At 30.5% G+C, this 15,914-nt stretch overlaps 1 pseudogene; it reads right to left on the bottom strand.

Moving 5' to 3' along the window:
• Positions 1-508: 508 nt before the first annotated feature.
• LOC112685141 lies at positions 509-1,645 on the bottom strand (annotated as a pseudogene).
• Between the last annotated feature and the right edge of the window lie 14,269 nt (positions 1,646-15,914).

The following is a 15,914-nucleotide window of genomic DNA, read 5'->3' as shown; positions in this document are numbered from 1 at the left end:
TAGTTGAAAGGGGAATACTCTTTATACAGATTATACTTGCTAATAAAAATTATATACTTAATCGTTATAAGTAATAAAGAAATTTATTTGTAAATTACTACAAGTTCACGTAATATACACGTTTTATATACACATCTACACTTCGAATCAAGTACAAAATTATGAAATCCAAGCTCAAATTGAATATGATGGAGAAATAATTTCTAATATCATGTGGTTGAGGTAAAATTCTGATAAAGGTATTTTCATTTTACCTTTCCAAAATAAATCATCTCGTTCAATTAAATCAACCAACATTCCTAAAAAAAAATATTTCAATGATTAAGATGTCTATAGTACTTTTATCAATGTAAAAATGTAATTAATTTAATGTATGATTATGTATGTTTACCTTTAGGTGTCCATACTACAAAATAACAACATTTCCTTTACGTTATGTGTAGTTGACCCTGTACTTGAAAATAATAATCATGGCTATTCTTTAAAACTAATTTGTTGTCTTTTTGTTCTAAATATTTAACTTTCTTCTCCTTGTATGCATTTCCGGCGTTAAATCTCTTATTAAAAAAGGACATTTAATTTCTATTATTGAATTATCTCCAATAAGTCCGTCGGGTGATGCCGCTAATAAAGGTAGTGTAGGATCAACAAATAATCCAGCAGTAATCACTTTAAATTTGTATAATGATTCGAATTGCTCTTTCGCGACATTTTCAAATTGTATACCGTAACTTTATGTATTGTAATATACAAATATATTTAATTATTACATTTTTTTCAAAACATAATAGTATAAATTATTTTAAATTTTACCTGGTAGCAGTTGTTCCGTGAAAATATTGTGATGCATATAAAATTGAAACAATTGTATTTTTCCGGTTTGTACTTTTTCGAAGCTTACATACTTTGCCAAAATTAGATGCTGTCAGCCTGTATGAAGTTCCCTCTTCCACTATTCACATTGTGATTGTTCAGTAGTTCGACGTTCTAATTTATTAATATCTTGTAAGCTAAGTTTTAACCGCGATAACAAATCTAATTTTTGTTCCTCAAATTATTCACGAGAAAGTATTAGTGGCTTACATCCTAAACTTTCATTTACAGCACCATAATCTTCGTCGGGTCCAACTATCAATTTTTTTTTTGGTTCGAGAACTACATAAAATATTTAATTATGTAAAAGTGAATTTTAAAAAATGTATTTATAAAAATATACTTGTATGCTTGAAGTGGTTTTCTTATTTCTTTTTGTTTTTGAGATTTAATGTTTTTTTAATAACGCTTTTGTAAATTTTCCTGGACTATAATTGGTTGCCTTTTTATGCAATTTTCGTAAATATTCCGATCCATAGTTATAAGAAGTCAGCGCAGTATGACAGCGCGTCGTATAAGAACCTTAAATTTTAAAATGAGATGCGTAGTTATTTTATTATAAAGTATAATATGTTTAAAAATGAATTTAGTTAAATCACCTCTAAATGAAAAGTTTATCCTTTTTTCTCCTATATATTTCACGACAATACTATAATATGATTCGACTGCATTGTTATTGACGTGATAAACTAAACTTTCTGAATGATATGCCACTAAATTTATAGATGCTATAATATCGTTCCAAATACCACATTCTTGCATTTTTGGAACTAAATTTATATTAGTATCATTTTTTCTTGTACAAAAATACCTAAAATAACAATAAAACATTATTAGGTGTATCTCAAACGTTATTGTGAGAATAGGTACAGTAAAAAAAATCTTGTACTATTCTTACATATCACATTTATCATGAGAACCAAATACATGATAAGGTCCGTTCGTAATATCAATTTTCAATAATTTTGTTTTATCGTTATGAGTAATTTTCATATTTTTTCTAAATAATATAGCTTTAGTCACTGCGTATCTGCATAGAGGAATAAAGTTAAAAAATATTGTTTAATCATAAAAATAATGAATATATATATATATATATATATATATATATATATATATATAACTAACTACCTTTATCTTAACACATTTTCATTTTCTTTTATTTTCGTTCGTATAAATTCTGGTACAACTTTATCCATTGAACTTTTTCTTTTGATAACATATCTTTCAAGCGGTTGCAATAATTCCTTAAAATGTGGTTCATACATTCTACTTTTTTTACAATCACATTATTACCATAAGGTTTTTCCAGCTGTATTTTTTTCATTACGCTGCTGTCTCCATCTCCAATTAGGTGGCTATAAATTAAATTATTAGTTTTTAAACTTTGAACGAAACCTTGGACAATTATGTCTGCTTTCATTGCTGTCGATGTTCCGCTCCAATTTTTGTAACAAACATGATTTTCTGGTGTTTTTTGCATATTATCTGCTTTATGGCATATCGAGCAGTATTTATTACGTACACCTAAGTATAGCACTTTCTTGGTTCCATAATCGACAATACACCCCTAAAAAATAATAAAATTAAAATAATGATTATAAACACTGAAGATATTACATTTTAATAACAATAAATAACTTACAACGCCAGACATTGCATTATAATTTGATCTATAGGACCTTTTAGACCAGGCACCATCAGCAACTACAGCTATCATCGGAACACCATCTTTATTTACATTACCATTTTCGACAGCTAATCTAGCTTCTTCTTTAGCTGCATCTTCACATGCTTCCAATGCAACTTTATGTGTAAGCTCTCCAATATCTTGGTGTAATTTTTGATACAATGGATTACTTAAACATGGCATATTCAATATAGCAGAAAACTGTTGTATTTGTGAATAACCTTGACCAGTATTCACTGCAGATGACACTATGGCTAAATTTATGGACAAAAGTGTACTATTTTGCGGTTCAGTGGGTATAATTTCTTTTTTATGACACATTTTGCAAATAAAGACGAATTCACTAAAAAAACTAATCTTTTTTTCACATAAAAATCTTAACTTGGAAAATGTACAGTTGAAACCCTCATGTTTGATTTTTGCAATAGTATCAAACACAAATTTTATGTCTACTTTTATGTCTACTTCAGCTCTTTTAAACCAGGCAGCTGGATCGCATTTCCAAAATGGTGGTAGTTTTACGCCGATTATGTTGACTTCGTTTGTCGGCTCCTGCTTTTTTTCGTCTCCCATTTTTCACTCGTCGAGGTCACCACTTTAGTGTTTATTATTTAAATAAAATGTAATGAAAACACTATTTACTGACTTACAAAAAATGAAAGTTTATTTTACACTTATATACACTTTTATACACTTTTTACATTTACGTTAGTCACACTGCGTGCACCACGGTATAAGTATAACTGGTTACTTGCGGCGTTGTCGCACCGCTATATATATGTTGTGACCCTGGTGTGTTCTAGAATTTTCTTGTTTTATAGAATGTTCGAGAACCCTCGTGCGTATATGCATTTTGTGTTGCCTACCAGCCACGAAGATTCTCGACCATTCTATGATCGCTACAACTTTCTCAAAACACTTCTACCTCTAATAAACTCCTTTGTAAGTCAACTAATGCAGAAAATCATTGAAAGTCTGCCAGTCATCATAAATAGTATTAATTCTAACTTAAATGTTCAACCATAACACAGTTGTATTAAATTGGAACGCCAACGGATTAAAAAATAATAGAAATACTTTATCAGCATTTCTTAACCATCATAATATAGATATTGCGTGTATAAGCGAAACACACTTATCAATAACTGACAAAATTAAATTCCCCGGTTAAATAATATACCGCGCGGATCGAGTCACACAAATTCGTGCCATGGGTGGAGTAGCCTTACTAATTCGAAATAAAATTATACAGCAACAAATGCCTATAACCGGTCTCGAGTGTTTGGAAGCCGTGGCAGTTTTAATAAACATAAATAATAAACCAATTATGATCGTTAGCGCCTATCAACCACCCAGTCGTAGAATGCTTATCGCTGACTACGATAAAATATTGAGCCTATACAATTCTATTATAGTTGCTGGTGACCTTAACTCCAAGCACACTAATTGGGGCTGTCGCGTCAATAACCCGAACGGTGTCAAACTTCAAAATTTTATCGCCAACACTCCCTACTCAATAGCTGCACCAAACGAACCTACCTACTTCCCTACGGACATTAATAGACTACCAGATATTTTAGATATTTTATTATTAAAATCAATTCCGTTTGTATGCATGCAAGAAACTCTCGCTGAGCTTCTTGACTCAGACCACGCACCTGTAAAAATTACATTAAATTCTACTTCTCAATCTTATCAGTATAATACTTCACTAATTAAAGGCAAACCAAACTGGGATATATACTCTAATCAAATAAAAACAAATTTAAAAATACCGAATAGTATACCTTCTATTCAAGCGGCGGAACAAATATCAGAACATCTAATTACAGTCATTACGGAAGCCGCACAAGCCTGCTTCAAACCCAAGACACATAATAACTCTCAAAATATCGATTTTATACCACACTTTATACTATCTTTAATACGTCAAAAACATGTTGCTAGACGGAATTGGCAAATCCAAAGAAACCCGGCAACTAAAAAACTTAAATCAACTCACTAAAAAAGTTAAGATAGCGCTACAAAACCACCGCGTATCGTCTTATAATAACTATTTATCAAATATGCATCCGGGTGACACAAATTTATGGAAAGCATCCAAAAGACTGTTAAATCAAGATATAAACACTATTCCCCCTCTTCGTAAAGACAATCAACTAGTGACTTCTGATGCCAAAAAATGCAACGTTTTCTCAGAAATGTTATTCAACACGTTTTCTGTTAACCAAATCTCTAATACTAACAACGACTGTCGAGTTCTAAATTTTTTAGATCTACCCGATTACTCTGTCCAGAAACCCATGGTACACGTAACACCTAATGAAATTAAGCTAATTATAAAAAAATTACCAAACAAAAAAGCACCAGGAAACGATCGCATCACGAACATCATGTTAAAGAAGTTACCCGCTATAGGTCTCGTCCTTATGACTTCATTATTTAATTTTCTGTTAAGACTTGAACACTTCCCACCGAAGTGGAAAATAGCAACGGTCATACTTATCAAAAAACCTGGTAAGGATAAATCGAACCCGGATTCTTATAGACCAATAAGTCTTTTAACCTCCTTATCCAAAATATTTGAAAAAGTTATTCACACCAGGTTACAAGATTTTATAAATAGCGCGGACACTATTCCTAAATTCCAATTTGGGTTTAGATCGAACCATTCAACAGTTCAACAACTGTTTCGTATAACAGAGCATATCAGCACCTCCTTTGAAAAGCACTGTCACACGGGTGCCGTCTTTATTGATATCTCAAAGGCTTTTGATAAAGTATGACATACAGGTCTTATGTACAAATTAAAAAGTATAAACACACCAAAATACTTATTCTATATTATTAAATCCTTTCTTTCGGACAGACAATTTTCAGTAAAAATAAATGACTCTTTCTCTGACCTCCAGCCTATCACTGTCGGTGTACCCCAAGGATCCAAGCTGGCCCCAATCTTATTTAACATCTATATATCTGATATCCCACAATCACCACGCACCAATATTGCCCTTTTCGCAGACGATACGACAATTTACAGCGAATCCCGTAATATAGAAGCGGTAACTCATAACCTACAAAACCACTTAAATGTATTATCAAACTGGTGTAAAAACTGGAAGATTCAAATAAACGCATCAAAAAGCACAGCAATCATTTTCAGCTTTCAGCCTTCGTCGCTACTCCACACCACCACCATTAAAATTCGACAACGTGCCTATACCTTGGGAACCAACTGCAAAATACCTCGGAGTCACTATTGATAAGAGGTTGACCTGGGGGCCTCACTTATCAACAAAACTAAAACTAGCATATCAACGTCTATCGATGCTTTTTCCAATAATAAATAAAAAATTAATCATCCAAAAAAAATGCTCAATCCTAATATACAAGCAACTTCTACTGCCATTAATAACTTATGCTTGTCCAGTATGGGGGAATTGTTCGGCTACACACTTAAAAAAAATTCAAATATTTCAAAACAAAGTGCTAAGAATTATTACAAATGCTCCGTGGTTCATTCGGAATGAAAATATACACAAAGACCTCCAAATTGTTAAAATCGAAGATCTTATACGCACACTATCAAAAAAATTTCATAGTTCATTACTCAACTCAACAGGCTCACTTCACTACAATCTCCATATTCATCCAGCGTTCCAACGACGTCTAAAACGTGGCCGCCCTCATGACGTCATTATTCAAAATTAACCTTCAGTCTAATCTGTATATATTGTAATAGTTTGCAATTATATAATATCTCAAGTATCTGTAACCATACCGTATTCATATTGTAATATTTAGAATACTTATTTATTTTATTTAGTTTTATTTAGCTTAATTGTATACATCTGTCCAATTTTTTTTTTTTTATATTTATATTTATCCTTTTAAAATAGCTACAAACTAATATTGTCTTTTATCCATAGATATAGATAGCCTGCAACGGCTAGGAATGTCTTATTTTATTAATAATAAAAAAAAAAAATAAAAAAAATATATCGTTTTTAGGATTTTAGGAAGGTAATAAACGTAACTTTAATGGTGAAATATAATTAGCAAAAAAGAAAATTAATAAAAAGAAGAAAAATGGTAAAAGAATAATTTTAACTCCGAATCAATTAGGAGATGCATTACCATTGGCAAAAATTTTTGCAGGGTTGTCAGCTCTTGGAAGTTTAGCTTCTGGCGTTTCAAGCGTGTATAGTACAATCAAAAATCGTAAAAAAAATAGTAATGGTTTACACCTAAATAATCCTATTGGAAAAGGTTTACATTTTAACATAAAAAGTTGTCAAGTCAAAAGTAAAAAAAAAAAAAAAATTGACAACAATCTGATGTCATTTCTACCAAACAGACCTCTTACCAGTGAAGATATTATAAATAACGTTGTCAAGTTGAAAATCAGACATTTTCTAGATGTATTTTCTCGAGATAGCTTACCTAAAAAACCATTAAAAATCGAGTGTGCTATATTAAACTTGGATTCATTTTATGGTAACGGTACACACTGGGTCTGTTATTATAGGTTTAAAAATAAAGTTATATATTTTGATTAATTTGGTAATCTTCCGCCTCCAATTGAAGTTAAAAAATATTTTAAAGGTGATAACATCATATACAATTATTCAAATTTTCAAAAATATAATACTTATAATTGCGGTCATCTAGGTCTCGAATTTTTACAAAGGATGAATCAATTACTGTAAGAATGGTAGGTAATAACTGTTCGTTAATTTCAACTTTTTCTTCAGTGATAAATGTACATGGAGATTCTGATATAGCTCTACTATGCTTGCAAATTGGTAATAATATGAAAAAGTTAAAAAAAAAAATCTTTATAAATGAAACTAATAATGGAATTAGATTTATCAATCGAAAAGCGTATTCACCTATAGATATTCGAATTCCAGCGGGGTCTTACGAAATTGAAGATATTAATACTTATATCCGAAATTCTTTTAAAAAAATTACTAAAACGGAGGATCTCATATTTAAATTATATGATTCAAATAACCCTATGAAATGTCAAATTGATTGTAATCTTGATATACAATTTAATATTACGAATAGTTTAGCAAGCACGCTAGGATTTGAAAAAAACTTATATTCTTGTTCTCCACATAATCTATTGACATTAAAATCATTAGGAAATATCCAATATGAAATTAATGACAATAGTACAAATATTAATTCAATAAAAGTTATATGTAACATTGCTAAAGGCTCATTTGAGAATGGTCAGCATTCCAACTCTATTTACGAATTTTTTCCAAAAGTATCAGAAACTAGAATAGTTGAAATAACGACAAATTTAATGTATTATAAACTTAATACTTCAGTTATTAGGAAAATAAAAATTGACTTAGTTGACGAAGAAAATAATCCTATTAAACAGAACTTCGAAAAAATAACAGTTTTATTACGAATTAGACATAGAAAGTTTTGAAAACAAAGATGAGTGAATTGATTGAATCATTTACTGTTAGCAACAAAAATAATTTACTGTCATTTACATGTCAGGTAAAAATACAAAATTAACATCAAGTTATTTTCCAGTAATAAACCTTTACAAGAATTCTGAAATAGCATTATTATGTTTGCAGACATATAATATGTTTCCAAATGTAAATGAAACAAATAATTGCATTCGGATAATTGTATCAAAACCCCCTCATAATTTAGACATTGTTCTTCCCATAGGTTGTTATGAAATTGAAGATATGGCAAATTTATTAGTAGTAAAATTCATGATGATAATGAACAGTACCTTAAATCAGACATTACTTACACTCCAACTGATTTCGCTATGGTTCCTGATATCGCTAAAATGAGATGTGTTATTAATTGTAATTGTAGAATAGATTTCACAGTTGAAAACAGTATTGCAAGTATATTAGGATTCAAAAATAAAATATATGGAGAAGGAAATTACTTGTTAGGATTTATGTCTGAGAGAAATATAAATATTAATGCTGTTAATTCTATAAAAGTCTTATGTAATATAGCAAATGGTTCATTTATCAATGGGTTACAGTCACACTCAATATACGAATTTTTTCCTCATGAAAGATCAGGAACTAAAATAGTTGAATCACCAACTAACTTAATATATTATGAACTTAATACTGATGTTATTAATACAATAAATATTGATTTAGTAGACTAAGAAAATAACCGTATTCATAATTTTAATGAAAAAATAACAGTTGTACTACATGTTAGATGTTGTAAATCTTGAATATGGGTTTAATATTTAAGAATATAAAGCATTTGCAAGCAATCAAATCGGTTAGTCGTTCAAAAGGATTACAATCAAAATCATTAAAAATAAAATCTATAAATATAAATATAACTCGTAAAAGCAAACTAATTTTAAAACAGTTAGGATTTCAATTAAAACAAAATGCCTGAAAGTAATATTTTAGATATTGAAACAAATTATACTACAGATTCGAAAATTAATGAAGTTGAATATCATTCATATATTCCGTATACTAACTCGTTTAATAATAATGATGAAATACGAATCGGAGTTCAACAAACTGATGTTTATCCTTATCTACATGAAAGTTTCCTTTTTATCGAGGGAAAAATAACAGATCCAACAACGGTGAAATTGTCCAATAACGGTTTATCGTTTATTTTTTATCAGGTTAGATTAGAAATTAACGGCGTAGAAGTCGATGGAACTCGGGTTTTAGGAATAACTAGTTCATTAAAAGAATGGGGTACAACGGTAAATCGCTTCCACGCAGTGTACCCCGGGCAACGTCTTAGACGGCAAAAGATTTACCAAACTTGGCCATCGTATTGTCCTAGATCTCACGATGACATATAACATTCAACCTACTAATCATAATAAAAATAAAAATGGCCCTTATCAGGGCTACCAGACTCGGGATGTGGGCCCCCAGCTACACATCTTACAACTCAATATAGAGGGCATTAGTCGAAATAAAGCTGAATACCTATCCAGATTACTACTTGATAATAAAATAAAAGTTCTACTCCTACAAGAAACACATGCCGAAAAAGAAGAAGACCTCTTAAACAGAGGCAGTATTGCAGGCTTCAGGCTAGCACATGCAACATACCATAACAAATACGGAACCGCAATATACATCAGGAATGATACCTCTGATTGGGAACATATCTGCACCACAATAAATAATAACATCTCACTTATCCATATAAGAATAGGGGAAATCAATATAATTAACGTCTATAAACCCCCTGGTGAGAAGTGGACAGCTACAATTCTCCCCCAAGTACAACATCCTACACTCATTATTGGAGATTTTAATAGCCACCATAGTGCATGGGGCTATGACACTAATGATGAAAATGGGACTACACTTTACGATTAGAACAAAAAGACCTAGCTCTTATGATCGACCTAAAAGATGTAGGTACATTCAGATCTGCAAGATGGCAAAAAGATTACAACCCTGACCTATGCTTCGTGACAAAAAACAACCATGGACTCCCAGTAAAAACAAGTAGACAAGTTCTCAGCGACTTCCCTCGAAGCCAACATAGACCAATCTTTATCAAAGTTGGAATTCAAATACCAATCACAAATTCCATCCTAAAACCCCGTTGGAATTTTTTAAAGGCAGACTGGAATGATTACAGAAAACGCTTGGATGATAACATAAGATGGATCAAACCAGAAGCTAACAACTATGATCGCTTTGTCAAGATGGTCATCCAAACAGCAAAGAAATGCATCCCAAGGGGTTATAGAAAAGAGTACATTCCGGGCTGGAGCAAAGAAAGTGACGATCTATATAATGAATACCATATAAACAATAACCCAGAGACAGCAGATGCACTCTTAAATTCACTCTCCATATCACGAAAAACCCGATGGATGAATACAATAGAAGAAATGGACTTTAAACATTCTAGCAGAAAAGCGTGGAATCTACTCAGGAAAATCGATCCCAATAACAAACGAAAAAAACATAATACCGAAATTAAGCCAAATGCATTTGCTAATCGAATAATTGAACTCTCCAGGGCAAAAATAGATAACAAGTATAGAACAAAAGTTAAAATTGAACTAAGGGAAAGCAAGCGTAATGCTGAACCAAAATCTACTTTTGCGAGAGACTTTACTGACACCGAAATTACAACTGCAATCAAATGCATGAAATCTGGAAAAGCAGCTGGCTTTGATGACATATACCCAGAATTCATAAAACATAGTGGTCCTAAAGTTAGAATATGGCTCTCAAAATTTTACTCAGACATCATAGGTAGCAACAAACTCCCAAGGTATTTCAAGAAAACTAAAATTTTAGCTATACTTAAGCCAGGCAAGCCAAGCAATGAAGTACAAAGCTACCGACCAATTGCCCTGCTTAGCGTCAGTTATAAGCTGCTTGAACGTCTTGTCTTCAATCGTATCTCTGACACAATAAATCAGGTCATCCCTATAGAACAGGCGGGTTTTAGATCAGGAAGAAATTGTTGCGACCAGGTTCTTGCATTAACCACCCGAATTGAGAATGGATTTGAAAAACAGCTCAAAACCGCAACAGCATTCATCGATCTGACGGCAGCCTATGACACTGTATGGCGAGAAGGACTGATTACTAAATTTCTACGAATTATACCATGTCAAACTCTAGGTAAATTACTAAACAACATGCTAAGCAACAGACTATTCAAAGTGATCATTGATGATGCTGAAAGCAAACAAAAAACTTTGAACAATGGACTTCCTCAAGGCTCAGTGCTAGCACCGCTGTTATTCAACCTCTACACTTATGATATACCACCTACAGACTCTGGTAAATATATATACGCTGATGACATAGCATTGGTAGCACAAGCAAAAACATTTGACCTGTGTGAGACAACCCTAAATAAAGACCTAGAATCCTTAAACCATTATTTCAAACGCTGGAGATTAAAACCAAATCCAATGAAAACAGAGGTAACCTTGTTCCACCTTTGCAATAAAATGGCCAATCACCAAATCGACGTAATTTTTGATGGACAGGTGATTAAAAATAGCCGTTTCCCCAAATATCTTGGGGTAACCTTGGATAGAACCCTCACCTACAATGAACACCTGACAAAGACTGCTGCAAAACTGAAAACAAGGAACAATATCATCCAAAAACTAGCAAACTCAGAATGGGGAGCAGATAGCAATACCCTCAGAATATCAACAATAGCACTTACACGATCGGTAGCTGATTATTGCTCACCAGTATGGTTACAAAGTGCCCACACAAATAAAGTAGATACCCAACTCAACTCTGCTATGAGAATTATCACTGGAGCGGTTAAATCTACCCCCATAGATTGGCTGCCTGTACTCAGTAACTTATGTCCACCACACCTACATCGATACAATTCACTAATACGAGAGTGGAATAAATGCTTCTCGAATACAATGCTCCCAATTCAAAACGACATAAACACTGGACCTAATATAAGGCTAAAATCAAGAAAACCTACTTGGAGGCTTGCCCAAAAATTAATATCAGGAAAATTCAATATAAACACAGAATGGAATAATGAATGGAAAAGCAATAATCCTGACAAACTCAACCTAATCAATAACCCAACAGAAGGAGTTCCGGGCTCTGACCTCCCGAGAAGAGATTGGGTAGCATTAAATAGACTTCGAACGGGACACGGAAGAACAGGACACATGCTCCACAAATGGGGACTAAGGGACTCGCCAGGATGTAATTGCGGACACAGAAAGCAAACTGCTACACACATTACTGATGAATGTACTATTCGCCGATTCCAAGGAGGAATGAAAGAATTACACAAAGCCACAACAGATGCAGTGCAATGGCTGAACTCCCTGGACATAAAGATTTAAATAAAGACCTATATATGTATTACCTATATAATTTGTTATCAATCAGCTATCTTTTTTTTTTTTTTTTTTTTTTTTTTTTTATTAATCTATTTTAATAACCGTGAATGTTATATCTAAGCCATACGAAATAATAATAATAATTAAAAGAATATTTAACATGTACGTTAAACAATTATCATTGCTATCAGAATGCTGATTGGGATTTGAACAATAAAAGTATTGTTAATGAAGCAGGAGAATCCAGTGTTTGTATACCATTAAAATATTGATTAGGTTTATTTGAAGATTTTAAAAAAATATTAGTAAATTAACCTAACCTAACTGCCATTAATTTTTTAGAATATATTGTTCTATCTTTAAAATTGGGCTTTATCATGTATTTATGTGCTTTTTTTTTCACTAGATTAATTTTATTGATACACGTTTTCTTACATTTTCCATACACTTTCCAAAAACACTATTAACCATTAATTTCCAAAACTGTCGTTCAAACTCATTTTTAGATCTAACCCTCATACCCGTACATAACTCAATGTATGGTGCTAACCATGTGGATTGTTTAAAACGAATAATTCTATGAACTTTGATTACATTTATATCATTAGCAATTGTTTGTTTTAAATTTTTAAAATGGACAACATAATTAATTTTAGGAGTTAGTGTTGTTAATAATTTTCGAATTTTTGAGTTAGGGGAATAAGAATTTTCAGGTAAAAATGGAAAATCATTATGAAATGAATGTAAATATTTAGGATAGTCAGTATCCACTTCCAATATATATCCATACTCAGCATCATTTTCGATTTTAGTTACGTCTAATGTTAAATCATTTTACCACTCAAAATTTTGTTAAGGTAATTCACTAAGCATGGATTTTCCATAAAGATTCACACAGTCTATGTAAATATCCAAGTATTAGGTTTAGCTCTATTATAAGTAAGGCCTTTAACATTAGGTTTATTTGCCTTAACATATCTTTTTACAGACTGACAAATTCCTCCTCGAATACCACGCTCTAACATTAATTGCATATTATAATCTTTTAAACGTTCTAACTTAATTTTTGTATGTTTAAGCATACAATCCATACCTAGACTTGGAATTGTTAAATAATGCGATGCATCTAATTTAAGCGTTCTTAAACAAATATCACGAAAATTTTCAAATACATCAGTTAAAATACAGACATCGGTTGCTAAGTATAAATCACTATAGTCACCTAATGTTTTTAAATCAAAACCTTTCCAAACATTTTGAGCATGAATATAATCTTCTTTACTAATTTTCTTGTCAATTAATGAATTATAAAAATATTTTTTTTGAGGTAAAGCAGTTTCATTTAGTTTATTCCAATCATCAACATATTCATAGGGAAAACCCCTTTACGTATAACTAAATCTAAATTAGTTAAGGAAAATACTTTTAACGTTTCTTTAAATCTTGTTGGGATCCTCAGCTAGATTTTTAGCTAAAGAATCTAACGAATCTGATAAAAAATGGAAAGTGTCCACAAATTTAATTTTAAAATTTGATGAAATTGATTTACTAAATGATATATATTTTCCATTTGAATTTGGGATTACATCAATATTTTTTTCATCGCACCCGAGCTCACGAACAATAAAATGACTATCGTAGGTTAAATTATGAAAATGTATTGGAACAAATGAGACATTAGACATTTCAAAATTACAATATACACACAAGACAGATCAAAAATTTCCTGTGAAATGATCATGGTCACGACATTTTATTAAATTATTTTTTTTAAAATCTTAAAAACAACACTCACAAAACTGAGCACTTTGAAATCGCGATTCCTCTTCTTTAGTCAATTTTTTTATTGGGATATTAATTTTATACAGGCTACATATTTTAATTCCAAGATCAATCATAGTTTTTATATAATTTTTTGCTGCATTTTTATCCCTATAAATTGTTAATGGTTTAGAGATTTTAAACTTCTTTATAAAATATATTGGTATAATTGAATAATTTATTTTAACATAATATCCATAACTCATTGGTTTATGTAAATGTGTAATTTTAGTTTTAGTATTTTGAGATTTTTTTTTATTCTGTATTTTTTTTAACAAACATTCGAAATCTGCATTGATAACAATAGGTATTCTTTGTGTTCTTTTATAGTTTTGAAATTTGATAAAGTCCTGATCACCATTTTCGAACATAACACACCTTCCTAATTTATTTTTATCACACATTTTTTTATGTTCATTTAATCCATGTTCACCACATAGTTTATTTTCACATGGTTTATTATTAAAAACTGTGAAACACCTTTTACAAATTATTAATTTTGATTTATGTCGTGTTCTCTGACTACGTACGAGCCTAGAAAATTTTTTATATTTTATTTATTTTTATTATATTGATAACAAACCTATAATAATACCCACACTTAAAATATTTATAAATATTAATATTAATATTATTTTTAAAACCGAAAATGCAATATAGAAAAAAGTTTTCGAATTATTTTAATTCAAAAATAAAATATTAATTTGTATAACGTAAATCAAAACTAAGGTTAATATAATAATTTTGAACAATGAATTCAACAATTATTCATATCTTTAACGTTAAATTGATAAAAGTTAAACGTCTTGTTTGGATAATGAAAAACTGAATCGAGACATATTAGTTGTACATTTCTTTTAGTATCATATCTGTTATTTTTTCATGGTGGAACTGTTGTAACTCAAGAATAAAATATTTATCTTCACAGCGTACATTACTAAAGTTGAATTCATAGTTTTGAATATATGCATTTACTAATTCTTTCTTTTGAAATGTGATTGGTAATTAGGTAATATCTTGTTTGATTATTGATAAAACTAAATCGAAACATGTTTGATACAAATTTAACTGTTTTTGTTTTGTAAGAATACATGCATTAACACAATGTTGTAACTGTTTCAAACGTGATAAATTGAAGCGAGATAATGTTATACGATTTTTATCGACTCTTAATGTAATAGTTTCATTATTTGCAATAATTGAATAAAAAATATTATCGATTAATACATTTGGTTTAGAATGAGTATAAAGTCTACTAAGAATTGTGTTAAAATTAGATTCAGACATTATGTAATTCCATTTTTCTTCGTCTAATTTCAAAGACTGTTTTGTTAATTCACATTCGAGTAGAATAACAATTTTAATTTGATAACCAACTAAAAATCCAATTGAAATTCTTTTTTTGTTATTAAAAGGTTGAATACTAAAAACTGATTTACATACTACTGTTGAAATCATTATATTTTAATAATATGATGTATAATATAATTAAAAAAAATATTAACAACCAAATTCATTGTCAAAACGTTTTGGTGGTTTTGAAATCCTTGTAGACTTCCTTATAGATTTAGTTTTATTTTGTAAATTATATTTTAATGACATAATTTTTTTCATATTCAAATGTTTAAAATCGACACTAATAAAAATATTCGAAGGAAACATAACTTTTATTTTTTTTTT

Source organism: Sipha flava, unplaced genomic scaffold, assembly GCF_003268045.1.
Source record: "Sipha flava isolate LNK unplaced genomic scaffold, YSA_version1 267_pilon_pilon, whole genome shotgun sequence".
Taxonomy (NCBI): Eukaryota; Metazoa; Arthropoda; class Insecta; order Hemiptera; family Aphididae; genus Sipha; species Sipha flava.
The sequence above is the reverse complement of the archived record's forward strand: the minus strand, read 5'-3'. Positions and strand labels throughout refer to the sequence as shown.